This window comes from Pocillopora damicornis, chromosome 3 (assembly GCF_964200805.1).
Source record: "Pocillopora damicornis chromosome 3, jaPocDami1.2, whole genome shotgun sequence".
Taxonomy (NCBI): Eukaryota; Metazoa; Cnidaria; class Anthozoa; order Scleractinia; family Pocilloporidae; genus Pocillopora; species Pocillopora damicornis.
This window is the reverse complement of record NC_142672.1, coordinates 21,147,191-21,156,281: the sequence shown is the minus strand read 5'-3', so window position 1 is coordinate 21,156,281 and position 9,091 is coordinate 21,147,191.

Here is a 9,091-nt window from a genome sequence, read left to right as displayed (position 1 = left end):
CGTAGTTGAAAAATTTTCATCCCGGTAACCGGGCTGGAGTGTTCATATGGGAAAATATTTCATCCCGGTTACCGAGATCTCGGTTTCTACAACCGAGATCTCGGTAACCGGGCTGGCCCGCCTTCTCATATGAACACATCGAAATTTTTACAAAGGAAATAGGAGTGAGGCGAGATCTCGGTAACCGGGCTAGCCCGGTCAACCGGGCTCATATGAAGAGGCTGTTGAAGGCCTAAATGTAATAACTGTCCTAAATGTAATAAAGTCCTAAATGTAATAACATTTGGTCCTAAATGTAATAAAGTCCTAAATGTAATAACATTTAGTCCTAAATGTAATAAGCCTCTAATGCAATCGTTTAACGCCTTCAGTGCATTATTGTTCTGGCGGACATCCACCTTGAGATGTTAAAGTGGCAGCTGTTGCACCAAAAAACCGCTGACCAGTATACATATCACACTACGGGCTCGCTGATATCAATGGGCGTCCTTTTACTTGCTGGACATAAGAAATATCAGCAGTCGAAGTATGGTCCTTTGAGCGGTTTATTGATCGAGTTGGAAAAAATTATTTCCAGCCTAAAGTAGGCTTGTGCTTGGCTGGAAGCTCAGTAGGATGGAATCGATTGGTACGTAATCATTAGGACTTTTTGGAAAAGAAATTTACTACAATTGATGATGAACTAGCATGTTATTGTTGATGTTATCGTTCGTGTGAAAGTCCTAAGTACTGATGCACCATTTTAGAGCAGTCTGAATGATTTCGCTGTCACATGTTAATCCAAAAGAAAAGTGTTATCATCAATAGTGTTACTGAAATTTTGCACATCTATGTTATTCAGTGCCAATTGATTTTAATGAAGCATTTGAGTTCGTTTTTAAGAATGACTACCTTGATTTATTCAATTTTGAACCTGGGATATTGCATTTGTAGCCCTCTATGGCTTTACTCCACCTCAGTAAACAGTTCATGTACCATATGACTATAAATGGAAACTGTTGAGCTTTCCTTTTTCATTCATCTATTTATCTATTCATTTTCTCCCCTCACGGCAGGTAGAAGAGATGAAGTCAAAAAATGAAATGTAGACTTGAGATCAACTGTAAAATATATGTTTTCCCAATATTTCGGTTCGGGAACTGATGAACCTGTCATAAGGGGATAAAGGAAAAAAATGAATGGTTTATCAGACCATCAACTGACCATCATGCGTTGAATGTTGTAGCTCAATGCTCTTGCGTGGAAAAAAGGCAACATGTCGAGACCTGTGATCGTGAAATGGAATAATATATGATTGGTCAGTAGATATCTTGCTCTGTAAGTCACTTGATCATATAGCTAGCAGCGCGCGCGGGCAAGATGAAGTGAATCCTGTGTTCTGACTGGCTACCTGAGCGGGCATGATGGGCCTACCCTCACCCGCTTTGGATTCCCCGTATTGACCCCACGCAAGAAAACTTACAAAGTTCGTAACTTTTGGACAATGTCGGCATATACATAGAAAAAAAATAAACGACCCTCTTGGGTTTATTGTGTTGCAAACACAGTTGGCTTTCACTATCGGTTCTCGAAATAAACAAGCCATTCTTGATTCTTATCAAAGCGAGATCTTTTTCTATACAATGAATCCTTTAATGATTAAGCCAAGAGAATACAAACTCTCTTGACCAAGCTTGTTCGGTCAAGATGACTGGATGTTAGCCTCGTTCTTTTTTTACCTTTTTTACGGACTGAGACTTCGTCTCAGTCCATAAAAACGCAAAAAAAAAACCAAAAAAAAAAAAAGAACTCGCCCAATATCCAGCCATTTTGACCTCACGCTTGGTCAATAACACTTATGAATATGTTTTATGCAGACCCATACAAATCTGGTAAGGAAAGACAGTACAAAAAATGCACTTACGAGCCCGGAATTTGTCTAACGTATAGGTCAGTGGACTTCCTTTTTCTTGTAATTTGGTTCATGAAGTGTTAACTCCAGCACTGATCACACAAGTATATCGTCAAAATCTGTTACACTTAATTAAGAGTCTGAGCCCATGATATAAAGAGAGCTATTGATCAGCGTTGTCATTGCTTTTGCGTCCGTCAATTTGATGCCAAAAGCACATCAGTATAAGGTTTTGTAGCCAATGCTTCTCAACCTACGTCTTTAGCAAATAAAAAGACCCTGATTAATATCAGCGAGCCCGCAATATGCCATGAATACAGGTCAGAGGATTCTTTGGTGCAATAGCTGTCACTTTAACATCTCAATGTTAGCACAGTTAAACGATTGCATTGGAGGCTTATTACATTTAGGACCTAACGTTATTACATTTAGGGCTTTATTACATTTAGGACCAAATGTTATTACATTTAGGACTTTATTACATTTAGGACAGTTATTACATTTAGGACTTCAACAGAGGCCCTAAGAGTGAATTTTTTTTATCACCGCGTGGGAGGTGGCACATGATCGGAAAAATCACTATCCTCATATTTCGCTCAGAGATACCTTAGGGTAAGTCTATAAACGTGGTATAATTTTTTTGTTCAGAGCTGTTTTTAATTTCTAGAAAATCACCAAACACTGTATCGAGACCCAACCGCCATAAAATGGCCGAAATGAAGTCGACGAGTAGGGCAACAAAACCTTTATTTCTCAAAAGCGCAAAAGAAAGCAAGTCTTTCTGAATTTTACCTATTTGTATACGAGGTATTAAAAAATGATTTGAATCTAATAACGGGCTTGTTGACATAACTATGAATTATTGGCGAATATTTGAAAATAGCCAAAATTTGATTGATTAAAAATTACATTTTGGAGCAGTTTTTCAATAAAAATTTTTCCTACCTGGTATAACTCGGAATCACTTGAGATGAGCATTTTTACAAAGTGGAAAGAATGTTCTTTCCATGGATATAAAAATTAATTTGGGGCTCTTAATTACTGCGAAGAAGTAGCCCGGTCTATTTCGTGCAAATCGCAATGCCGCCATGTAAACAACTGCAGATAATCCAATTAGGCTTTTTATTATCGAAGCCATAATTTCAACAAAATCTTATCGCTTTTTAAACTGGATTTATTAAGCTCACCTGGCGAAAAACACCTTTCTAACATTGGTTCCTTGCCTCAATCTTGTTATCAAGAGACTTGACAACAGCTTCGATAGTACAGCACTACAGGCGGTGTATACCAAATCACAGTGAAAACATCTCACGAAGGTTCCTGCCGGAAACGTCGCATTGCTGGACATATTTCAGCTTGGAACACTCACATTTTACAAGTCTTCCTTTCACAATAAGAATGGAAGTTTGTTTTTTATATAACGAGCCAGAGCATCCTGACAGATGAAGTGAATCATTGACGTTCGTTTTTTGCGATGGTGTCACGCAATAACATGTCACTCGAAAGGAGGCTCTTATTTTCTTTCCTTCTTATCCCCTATTTTCTATTTCCGGGAAAAAGTTTTAAATCCAGAATTTAAAATTACCGTTGTTTGCATTTTTTAAGCGCGATACCACACACGGATATTCCTAAGGTATTGTTCAATGCAGCGACACTTAGATTGTGGTAAACACGAGCGAGCATTAGAGCGCGAGACCTTAACAGACAGAGCTGTTAAGGTGTATGGAGAGAAACTGGAGGGAGAGACCCCTTCAGTACCAGAGGTTATTGCAAACAGTGGACTTGACATCATACCAGATTCTTGCAGAAAAGTACCAATGGGCTGGGCACTAAGGGCTGGTGCCCCACGAAAGAGATTTACTTCCAGCCAGAAGGCCTATCTTACTGCCAAATTTAAACTGGGGGAACAATCAGGACAGAAAGCAGACCCTGCATCAGTTGCACGTGCGATGGTAAGCGCCAAAGATGCGAGTGGTAACCGCCTGTTTACAAGCGACGATTTCCTTACAGCAAATCAAATAGCTGCCTTCTTTTCCCTACTGGCTGCGAAAAAGACCCTCCAGGATGACGAGGAACTGTCTGATGACGACTTGGAGGCCGCTGCAAGTGAAGCAAGAATCCTAGAGCTGTCGAATGCGGCTTTAAAGGAACTGGCGCTTAGACGCCCTATCACATATAATGCGTACAATCTTTGTGAAATGGCAGCAAAGTCCAATTTAAAGAGCTTTTCCATTTCATTGCTGAAGGATATTTGCTTATTTTTTAGCATTATTGATATCAGCGATATCTCCGTTCATCGTAAGCAGCCTTACATGAGCAAGATCGAAGCCCTTTGTTTTAGCTGTACCTGTCAGCAGTGACGAACTACATGTAGCTTGAATATTGGTTTCATTGACTAGGAAAACACCTAAAGTATATGACACTGTATTCTTTTCCTTTCTTTCTTTCTTTCTTTCTTTCTTTTTTTGCTTTATAAAACCCATTCAGTTAGCTGGTATGGAGGAACTTCCTGATTTCTTGAATCTCCGAGGGTACGCCGCCTCTGTCTTGTCGAGAATTCGGGATCTCAAAGAATGGCCGATTGATTGTTTGATTAAGGGACGGGAAACAACTTTTTCCGAGTTCGAGTTGAGAAAACTGTCAAGTTTCTAGCGATGGCCATTATCATCGTAGCAATTAAGGTACAAAATCGAAAGGTTTAAATTGATGAGCACGCTATCGTAAGGAAAATTAAAAAAAACAACAACAACAACAAAAACAAAAAACAGAGATTGTGTAAGTCCAAAGCTTTAAAAAATGTAATTGTAATGACCTACAGTCAGGCGATATCAAATAACACGTACTGTCTCGCGGCCTGATACAAGCGGCCGACTTTGTGACTCGAAGATTTACGTTTTTACTGAAGTTTAATGCGGGTATCAGCGGCCATCCCGAGGGGTCGACCCCCGGGCACCCAGGGGCATTTGTCACAGCTGCCGTGACAAATACATGCTAAAGCCCCTCGGGTAGGGCAAAAAATTGGGACAAATACCCCCACCCCTGGAGCAACCTGGGCAACATATAGTCGGTGTTGCCTGTTCCTCGATGCAAAAGTACGAGTGATCATGGTTTACTGAAGCCACATCAGCACTAAAAGTCAAGTCCACACAAGTCTCTATGGAGTCCTCAAATTCGAGCTTTCTGGGGCAAACTTTCTTGGCTTGCGGTTGTTCATCACACTGTCTCTTCCTATCGGCAAGACGCTTCGAATGCGAACTAACTGTATGAAATTGAAATCTCGATGTCGCTTTTCTTAAAATGCAATGAACAGATTCTTGGAAGAACATCGAGCGAGCGAGCTTGCTTGTCCTGTGGCGAAAACCGCTGAACGTTGAGACAGCAGATTACGTGCAAATCCCGTGGGTATGGCCCCGGGGTATTTTGCCGAAAACGCAAAAGCGCTCTAATGCCCCGCGTGCGGGGCATGCCTTTGCTACAAATCCCCTGCTAAGCCCGTGGGTTGCCCTTGGGTTGCCCGGGGGTCGACCCCTCGGGATGGCCGCTGATACCCGCATAACGTTCAAAGTGCTTAGATAAAGCACGAAATTGTTAGTCTGTTGTTCTGTTTACATAGTCGGTAGAATTTTTCCAGTGTCATTAGAAAAGAACGCCTCACCGTGGAACCTGTCTGCCTGCCACTGAAGGTCGTGGTAGACCTTATCGATCCACTAGGGACATGTAGGTGATGTATATAATCACGGAGCACTAGACAATTTACTTCCAGTTGTTTTAGTTAACTGGGAAGTTCGTCATTCGAGAGGTTACGCATGACGTTTGTTTTTCCCGCGAACGTCAAAAATTCAATTTCTGTCGTCTGTCTTTAGGCGTGTGTACACGGAATTAAGTAGGTTTGTGTTTGTCGTGAATGTGTTATTTTATTTTATTTTATTTTTTGTGCAGGATTTTTTTAAGAATTCCATAAATAGGTAACCAAATGAAAGGCAAGCTTGCGTTTGCCGTTTGCCGTTAAACGTCATACTTAAAGTGCCTATTGATAAATAGAATCTTTGCAAGCGCGAAGTCGTGGAAATAGAGTCGATAACAACGCATGTATAGGCAGTACCAGGGGGTGACTAAATTTACGAAAACGTCAAAAAGTAGTTTTTCAGAATGGCACTGATTCAAAACACTCAAAAGAGATCTACAGCGTTTTTTAAGTGAATTCGCGCAGGTTTTTGTTTAAAGCATAACACTGACTAAGAAATAAATATTAGTTGGCCCTGCACTCGGTACAGCGATGTCTGCAGACGAATGCCTGTCTGGGTGTCCTGTGCACGTTTAGCGTGATTGCGTGACAAACATGAGTGATGACACACGACTTCGTTGGTGAACATCGTTGTGCCATTTGGGGAGCCAAACGTTTCTTAACTGAAACTGTAAGCAATCAAAGCATCTTGGTTTATCGTGCAAAAAAGACTTTTGTATATACTGGAGTTGTATGGAAGCAGAAATAAGTCAAGAGGTGCGATGGTCTGCGATGATTTATGAACAGCTTCGAGTATTGTAAATGGTCAAGCCGGACGTTGTAAACACTTTTCAAGTGAACATGGCGATTTGAAACAAAAATAATGGAAACATCATTCCTTAATCACTGGTTTCAGAAGGTAAGGGTAACATATTGAGTTTCTGATAAAGCACAGCTCAAAGCGGTAAGATTTTGCAGAAATTATGGCTTCGATAATAAAAGAATAATTGGATTATCTGCGGTTGTTTACACGGCGGCGTTGCGATTTGCACGAAATAGATCGGGCTATTTCTTCCCAGTAATTAAGAGCCCCATATTAATTTTTATATCCTTGAAAAGAACATCGTTTCCAATTTTCAGAAATGCTCATCTCAAGTGATTCCGAGTTATACCGAGTAGGAAAAATTTTTATTGAAAAACTGCTCCAAAATGAAATTTTTAATCAATCAAATTTTGGCGATTTTCAAATATTCGCCAATAATTCATAGTTATATCAATAATCCCGTTATTAGGTTCAAATCATTTGTTAATACCTCGTATACAAATAGATAATATTCGGAAAGATTTGCTTTCTTTTGCGCTTTTGAAGAATAACGTTTTTGTTGCCCTACTCGTCGGCTTCATTTCGGCCACTGTTATGGCGGTTGGGGCTCGATACAGTGTTTGGTGATTTTCTAAAAAATAAAAACAGTTCTGAACAAAAAAATTATACCACGTTTATAGACTTACCCTAAGGTATCTTTGAGCGAAGTATGAAGGTAGGGCTTTTTCTAGGCATGTGCCACATTTTTTTGATTTCACGCGGTCTCCAGAAAAATTCTCTCTTAATACGGTAGTTCTTTTAAGGGCGGTACTTTGGGTAGCCCTTTCTTCTCCAAATTCTCTGATTGTTCTGTTGTTATGTAACAGTTTTTAAAGGCTATTTTCTGTAGATCTCTTTTTAGATTCTAATTTCGTCAGTTTGTTCCCTATAAAAATCACATTATCAATCTTGCTTTTTTTTGCCCGATCTTATCGCAAGAGTATAAAATTTTCTTGGTAGAAAGTCGTTTTGAAAAGAGTCATCATCTCAAAGGTACATACCAGTGGCGGATCCAGACCTTAAGCTAAAGGAGGGGGGGGGGGCACGGCGGTTTTTTGTCGCTTGCCCTTCTGGCTTTTCTTCCCTCCGCGATTCTTTTTTTTAACCCAGAATAAGGGGGGACCCGGGCCACTGCATACTTAGTGTGCAAGATTTTTTTTTTTACGTATCTATACCAAGAGAATATCAACTGGCTAAACACGATTCGTTTGCCGGTAAGGTGTGAGATGGTGACGATGGTGAAGGACTGACAGCTCAGTGAGCGTCACCTATATAGGCCAGAGACTAACAATTTCCTTTCGAGTAGAGCTAGACTCCGAGGAGTAAGTTGTGTTAAGTTATCAGAAAAAGAAATAAAGAAAGCATCCACGACACAAGAGTGTTAGACATTGATCTAACAACACTGTATCGGAAGAAAGTTACCAGCTGGAATACGGTGCAAAGTATATTGGTAATAGGAAGTTCAAAAAACCACGACGGCGACGCCGTGGCCGACGTCGGTTAAAAAATGAACCTACATTTTACCAACGAATCTTGCGATACTCTAAAGTCATTTAGTTTGTTTCTCGCTGTCAAAAATATCCCAGAACTGAATATGGAACACAGCGTTAAATTAGAAAAAGAATTCCGAAAAATTAGCCGTCGTCATTCACGTTCTCCAGACAACGCAAAGTCATTTCATGTTGTTGTTTTGCAGAGGACGCAAAGAAATTTACTAAAGAAATAAAAACGCTCTGAGTGCATTGCTGAGTTCTATAGGCACTTGAGAATTTTTAAGAACACGGGAGAAGTGCGGAAAAGCACTCGCCTTCGGCTCGTGCTTCTGGCTCTTCTCTAGTGTTCTTAAAAATTCCCGCGTACTTTTATAAAATAATTCAAATAGTGCACGCGCTCTGATTGGCCATAAAACCATTTTACATGAGCGTATGTAAACACGGTTTTCGTTCCTCTTTCATTAGTTATTTTATAAAAGAAATGTAAAATGCTTTCCGTGTTTACATAGCCTGATGTAAACACGCAGAAGGTTGGGAGAACACGAGATAAGCGTAGGAAACCACGACGCGAAGCGGAGTGGTTTCCAGTTTATCGATGCGGAAACCATTTTACATTTCTTCAATATTTAAGGCTCAAGCACACCATTTCGATCACCTGCTGCCTCGAGGTAGCTGTTGTTGCACTCTTTCAGTATTACCAAGCCAAGAAAAAAGCTAGAAGTAGACTAAACACACGTCAAAAAAACTTAAAAGGCTTTGTTGAGTTATTTGTTGGCGATTTATGGCTCATGTTTCTAAATTTCGAGACCACACGATGTCAATTTCACAAAAAACCTTGCGCATGGAGAAAGGTTATTCGGTAGATTTTATTAATTATTTCATGGTTGTTCAAACAAAAACTTACACTGCCTTTGTATCAACAACATCTAAATCTATTTGTGATTGATCTCTCTCCAAAATCGTTATTTTGGACGTCGAAACAACCTTTCGCCAAATCGAGCTGGAAACCACTCCGCTTCGCGTCGTGGTTTCCTACGCTTATCTCGTGTTCTCCCAACCTCCCGCGTGTTTACATCAGGCTATGTGAACACACAAACCATTTTACATTTCTTCAATATAAC